Raw genomic sequence first — 6,973 nt, 5'->3', positions numbered from 1 at the left:
TTGTGAGTACTAATTCTAAATCTGGTTACTCTGAATGCAGTCTTTATCCTCCCTGTCTCAGTAAAAACAAGGTCAACATTCAGTTGCTTCATAGCTGAGCCAAGTAACTATACAGTACAGTGTTATGTGAATAGGAATCATTTGAGGGGTCTTCGAAAAAGGTCATGGAAGGATATCTTTTAATTCAAATTTTCTACAAACTATTTGAAGCGCACTTGTGTAGGTGCATTTGGGGTATGAATATTTTGCTCAGTTAGCTCCACCTGGCTTTGAACTTGGCCTTCTTACACAAGCCTTCTTCCCTTCATGCAGAGGGCTCCTGTGGGGTGACTTTCTCTCCCTCCCCAAAGACCCTCACACCTGCACCCCACATCTTCATCGCTATCCCATTCATATTTCCTCCACTGAGACCTCGATGTCTAATCCTTCCTGAGGTCTACCTTGTCCCTTTTCTCATAGCACTTTTTGACTGTTAACCACAACTTAGCACTTGATCACATGGGGACTTTTAGGGGTCACTATTGATTTCATGTGAATTAGTTTCTTTTTTAGGATGGGAACTGAATTCTATGTTCTTTCCATACCATCACAATACCTACCACAAGTTAAGCTCAATAAATATTTTTTATAAATTGATAATTACATTTTAAATTATTATATTTTAGTAACTCTAGTCCTAGGGCTCAAGAACAAAGTCAAACAATTTCAAGGTAAACATGCACATTCCCCTTTTGGAATTGGAAACACAGTGTCGGCTCCTGTTAGAGGGCTACCACCCATATGGCACCTTATTCACAGGACCTCTCTTACTCCCTCACAGCAATCTTTGAGCTCGGTATTATTTTTCATGATTTTGTAGGTACTAAAACCGAGTCTCAGCAATTCACTCAAGGCCACACGACCAGTTAATTGTGGGACTAGGATGTGGAGCTCAGATTTGAATCCATGTCTAACTGGTTACACAGACTGTACTTTTGATTAATTTAATTACATAGACTCTAAACAGACTTTTTTTCTTATTTTGGGAAAACAGTGTTCTAGACATCAGCAATATTTAATTGAAGTTTAACCTTAAATGTTTCACCTTAAAATGTAAAGAATCATATAAATTGTAAAAATTTATTCCTTGATTCTCATGAATGACCATTATCAAGTCACAGGAAACTGGGTCTCAGTTTCCCCTTTTGTAAAATGAAGGGAAAGGATTGGAATTAGAGTTACCTCTTGTTCTTTTTTTTTTTTTTTTTTTGTCTTTTTCGTGACTGGTAAGGGAATCGCAACACTTGGTGTGGTGTCGCCCGCACTGCGCTCAGCCAGTGAGCGCACCGGCCATTTCTATATAGGATCCAAACCCGCGGTGGGAGCGTCGCTGCGCACTCTCCCGAGTGCGCCCCTCTTGTTCTAATAAATCAGTCTGACTGACAAACTGACCTTGTAAGAGAGGCCTGAAGTACAGACAAGTAGGAACAGATCTTAGGCCAAACTTCTTTTCTTTTATTTTCTTTACTCATGCCTTATGCACAGCTTTTTTTCACCTTATGACTTAAATGTCTTATTCATAAAATTATTTATAAATCCATCAGTAAAGTACTGTGTAAATTTTATTTGTATGTATCGTATACATACAAGCAAAGAGTTCTATCAAATTTTAAGAATACTTTCCTGAAAGCTTTTGGGTTGGCACTAATCTTGCATTTATGAATGATTTTTTTTCTTTTTTTAGTTAGGTGAATGTAGAATCTTTTACAAAGTTGCTTTTATGAAGACACTTTTATAAAGTGTTCTAGGAAATCTATCAAAATTCCAGATTGGCTAAAATCACCTCTTAGAGTTAGAAAGTGGTGATGGGTAATGTCCCAATATCTCCTTTAAACACTTTGACTAGAAGTTCCTGATGACAGAGAGTTGAATGTACTTCAGAATTCATTCCTCAAAGAGCTTTGCCATAGGGACTTGCCCAGACCAAACATTTTCCCCTGGTAAGAGGACAAAGAAAAGACCTTTTAGCCACAAAAAAGCTAGTACTTTTATGTAACTCTCTTGAGATGAATGTACCCTTTGGAACCTACCCTGAGCTCTCTAAATCATGAAGACTGAGGGACAAGGTGTGTGAAAAGCACAGAAAGAGTTGGTTCAATTACTTCTCCATGAGTTCCCCTAAGACCAGATCCAATGATCAAATAGTGGTTGAAGTAAGAGCATAAAAAAGGTTTAAAGTGACTGTGTGAATCAACAGCAAACAGCATGAGCATTTCTATTTTCTGGATTTTCTTTTATATGAAGTGACTGTAGCTATCTGGGCCCTTTGATTAAGGATTTAAAAAAATTAAGGTATAATTAATATGTAGGTAAACAAATAGGGCTAAAGTGCACAGGTTGGAGTTTTGACAAATGTATACACCTCTATGACCCATACCTGAGGGGATTTTTAAGAATGCTTTTATTCTTTTAAAGTAACAAAATTTGAATATGTTGGATTTGGACACTATTCCCATTAAAACTTTCACTCGGACATTATTTGTGCTTTATCAGCTTATTTTATACATATTATTAGCTTCTGTAACTGAAATATGTCTCATAAATTAGAGGTGTGATTAAAAATGATTTAAGATTTAAATGAATTCTTAGATTTAAATGAATCTAAGATTTGAAATTTTATCAATGATTGCTTGATAGTGCCTAGTCTTAACTAATGAAAATTTGATAGGATTCATAGGAACTACAAATAAGACATAATTAATTCTTTTCTGCTTATAGAAAATATGAGAAACAGGAGGGTACACATTTTTTTTTCCTATGTGAGAAAAGCAACATAGTTCAGCTACTTCAGCCTGTGATCTACTTTAATTAAAAGGTAATGATTTGCTCTCCTGCTTATGACTTAGTAATTTTTATATTCCTTTCCATGATGTGTTTTTTTAAATGCCTGTCACAGTGAAAGAATAAAATGAGTGTAAGCTGCTTTACAAATTCTTTAAAACTATTCACAGAACTCCTTGGCACAACTTTAAAAATGTATTACAAACTCCAATCTAAGCAGGTAGTTGAACCTGTGCTTTCTTGGTTTGTTAATGCACACAATATTTATATAAATTATTTTTAGGCCATCCAGTCATGGAGAAAACATTATCATTTCTTCACATTAGAACACATTAGAACTCTTTTGGGGGCTATTTCATATGGGATATAATTTATAATAAATTTAAATAGTTCCTCTAACTACAATTTAAAAAAAAAATTACCTTTCCTTGTTTTCATTCTTTTGATATCCAAATGTTGTGTCCAAGGAGATGTGAAAAGTCAAAGGAGGTTGGAAAAAAAGAGGAAAGAAATGTGGGGCTTTAACTACTGACTGGTGAAGAAAGGAGAGTTGCTGTTTTTTAAAAGAAAAAGTTCTCTTCATATAGAATAGAGTATGCCAGGAGACACCATAAAGGAAAATTTCCACAGCAGGTTTTTGTTTTTGTTTCCTTTTAACAATTTTATTTAATCAATGAGATATTTTTATTTCATTTCTGCTAATTGTTAATCTCTGGTAATGGAAAACTTTTCAATCAAAATCTGCTGACATCTGCAAAAAGTTTCCAATCATGCTTTGAGATTTAGTTGTAGGTGAACAGTATTTGAATCAAAATGTAAAGGGAAATGATTTTCCTGAATGTTTATTTACCATCCATTAAATGAACAATTTGATCTCCAGCCCAATCTAAAATGAATAGCTCAGAGTTATGGCATACCTTTTTCAAGGTGAGTGATCACGGGGGTTTTCAAAGTAGTGCCCAATTTTCTCAGGCAGTTTTTGGTCATCTCCCTTAGTGATGCATGTACAGGAAATTGCCCTTTCTCTTTCAGGCCCTGCTAAGAAGAACAATTATTGCTACCTGTGAAGAAATTGATTTTGAAATGGCTTTATCAGCTGTGGATTATCTAAATGAAATTACTCACAGTATCTCACAGGAAAGGTACAGACTTACCTCCTAGGAGGGCAGTCAGACGTTGCAAAGCTGGCATTTGAGGGGACACTGCCAAGATGCGCAGGTGCACAGGTACCTAGTAGAAGAAGTAGGCAGGATATAGCAATAGAAATCCAAGGTGTGGTTAATCCTTTGAATATCTACACAGTTTATATACTTTTCGTTGTGGTAAAAAACACGTAAAATTTACCATATTAACCATTTTTAAGTGTATAGTTCAATAATGTTAAGTACATCCATATTGTTGTGCATCAGCTTTCATGAATTTTTTTTTCTTACAAATCTGGAACTCTCTGCCCATTAAGAACAATTCCCCCTTTCTCCCTCCACCCAGCCCCTGGCCACCACAATTTTACTTTCTGTTTCCATGAGTTTGACTATTAGATACTTTATTTAAATGGGATCATACAGTACCTGTCTTTTTGTGACTGTCTTATTTCATGTGGTATAGTGTCCTCAAGGACTGTTTGTAGTGTATGACAGGATTTCAACCCTTTTTAAGGCCAAATAATATTCCATTGTTTGTATATGGCTCATTTTGTTTATCTGTTCATCTATCAATGGATGTTTGAGTTGCTTCCCCCTCTTGGCTGTTGTGAATAATGCTGCAATTGAACATGAATGTGCAAATGTCTCTTCTATACCATAAACTATGCTTTCGGTTCTTTTTGATATATACCGGAGTGGGATTGCTGGATCATATGGTAGCCCTGTTTTTAATTTTCATACTGTTTTCCATGGCAATTGCACCATTTTACAATTACACTGTTTATATTTTAAAGTAAGCTACCTTTCAGAAATTAAGTAGCTTATAATACCAAGAATAGAAAAATATGAAGTTAAATTATATAATGTCATGATACATCTATCTCTATATGTATTAGCATTGAAATAATTATTTTATTCCCTCCTCCCCTGTCATTTCTTACTCTGACACGATGGAGAGAATTGACGCCTAACAAACAAATATCGCAATTTCTAATGTAAATTGCAATATTATCAATCTTTTCTTCCAGAGCTCACATAAAAAAAAAAAAAAAATCTTCTGGATGTTGCAGTGGGAGGGGATTCCTGCTTGGGCCCTGTGGAGTGTGACTGGTTTTATAACACAGTGTGACATCAGGACCTTCCACTTCTCACCGCCACCCAAATGCATACCTTTCTCTCTGCTTGGCTTCCTGATGTCTGAAATGCCACACTCAGGGAACAATGTACTCCTTTCTTGAGAGCAGGTTTTTTTTTTTCTATTGGGAAGGTGAAGAGAATCTCCAGGGCAGACAGGGCCACAGCAAATGGATTCCACTTTGGAGATGGATCTAGAAGAGGGCAGTCAGGAGAGGTGAGACAAGTGCTGCAGAGGAGCACTCAAGGCCTGGAGGGATCCGAACAGCAGGCAGGCAGGAAGGACTAAGTAGAGGGGAATCTGGTGATGGGCAATACTGGGCAGACAACATCTAGCAGTTTGAAACAAACGTTTGTTATCTCAATTTCAGGGGCCAGGAATCTAGGTGCAGCTCAGCTGGATGTCCCTGGCTCACGGTCTCTCTCAGGCTGCAGTCAGGTGTCACCTAGAACTGCAGTCTTCTGGAGAATTGTGTGGAGGAGGATCTGCTTCAGTTCACTCAGGTGGCTTCAGAAGTCCACACCCAAGCCCACTCCCATGGCTGCGGGCAGGCCATAGGTCCTCACTGTCCACAAATCAGTTTCTTGCCATGAGCTTGTCCATAGGAAGGCTCACAACCTGGCAGCGGGCTTCCTTCAGAGAGAGCAAGAGAATGAGAGAACAGCATCCCCTTGCTTTTTCCTTACTCTTTTTTAAAAAATTAATTAATCAGTTATTTTTTTATTGGAATATAGTTGATTGTACGTATCTGTGGGGTACAGCATTGAATATAAATACCTATGGGCAATATGCGATGTTCAAATCAGGATAATTAGTATACTCAACATTATACAATGTAATCAATTTTTGTGGCCCTATTAATTAAAAGTGAGTCATTAGGTCTGGCCCACATACAAAGGCAGGTGATTACCCAAGGATATGAATACCAGCAAGTGGAGATGACTCAGGGCCATTGTAGAGGCTACCTGCTATAACTACTCTATAGAATACCCTAGGGCTGAGGAGAAGTACTCAAGAAAGTCTGAGGATGTGGTTGTGGCCCGCTGGGTAATGAAGTCCCCTGGCTCGTCCTGGGCCAGAGTTGTCCACAACTACAGGCCAAGGCTGGTAAGCAGGAAACCATAGGCTAGGAGTGTGGAAAGCAGAAAGCCTGGCCAACGCTGGTGAGCAGGAGCCATTTGCTGGGGTTTTGGCAAAGCCTTCATTAGGGTGGGTGCCACTGGGTCCTGCATGCATGCTGCTGGCAGATGACTTGGAGCTGGGTGGCAGCAGATGTGAAAGTTCATTTATCCTGGGCCCACTCCTGCTCTTCACACGCAACAACTTGGAATCTCAATCCAAACTGTGGAAAGTTTTCAAGGGCTCTCACCGTAGCATATCCTGCGCTCTGCCTGCAAAAGCTAGAAAAAGGTCTGCAAAGCTAGAAAAAAGCTTGCTTCTCCCCAAACTAGGTTAGTAAATGCCCAGGAGCCGCAAAAGTGGCCTCAAATGACAGACTCATCTCTCTGGACTTCCTATTTCTCTGGGAGCTTTACCCAATAATTCGTCATTACCTGTTAACTTTGATGGCTTCAAGCAGATTAAAATAGATATACATATGTATGAGCATATGTGTACATGTACATATGTGTGTATATATATATATGTGTGTGTGTGTGTGTGTGTGTATATATATATATATATATATATATATATATATATATATAATCTATCATCTTTCCATCCATCTATATTCAATTGAAAGGTTGTTCTTAATTACCTAGTTCTCCATTCCTGGTAATAGAGGTCTGAGATCCAATCATCACTGTGGGAGCACTGAGCCCTCAGGTCTTGGGTCTGGGAGCTTGAGTAGGTTCAGAGATTACCAAGTCAAGGG

This window comes from Galeopterus variegatus, unplaced genomic scaffold (assembly GCF_000696425.1).
Source record: "Galeopterus variegatus unplaced genomic scaffold, G_variegatus-3.0.2 Scaffold802, whole genome shotgun sequence".
Classification (NCBI taxonomy): Eukaryota; Metazoa; Chordata; class Mammalia; order Dermoptera; family Cynocephalidae; genus Galeopterus; species Galeopterus variegatus.
Note: the sequence above shows the minus strand (reverse complement) of the source record.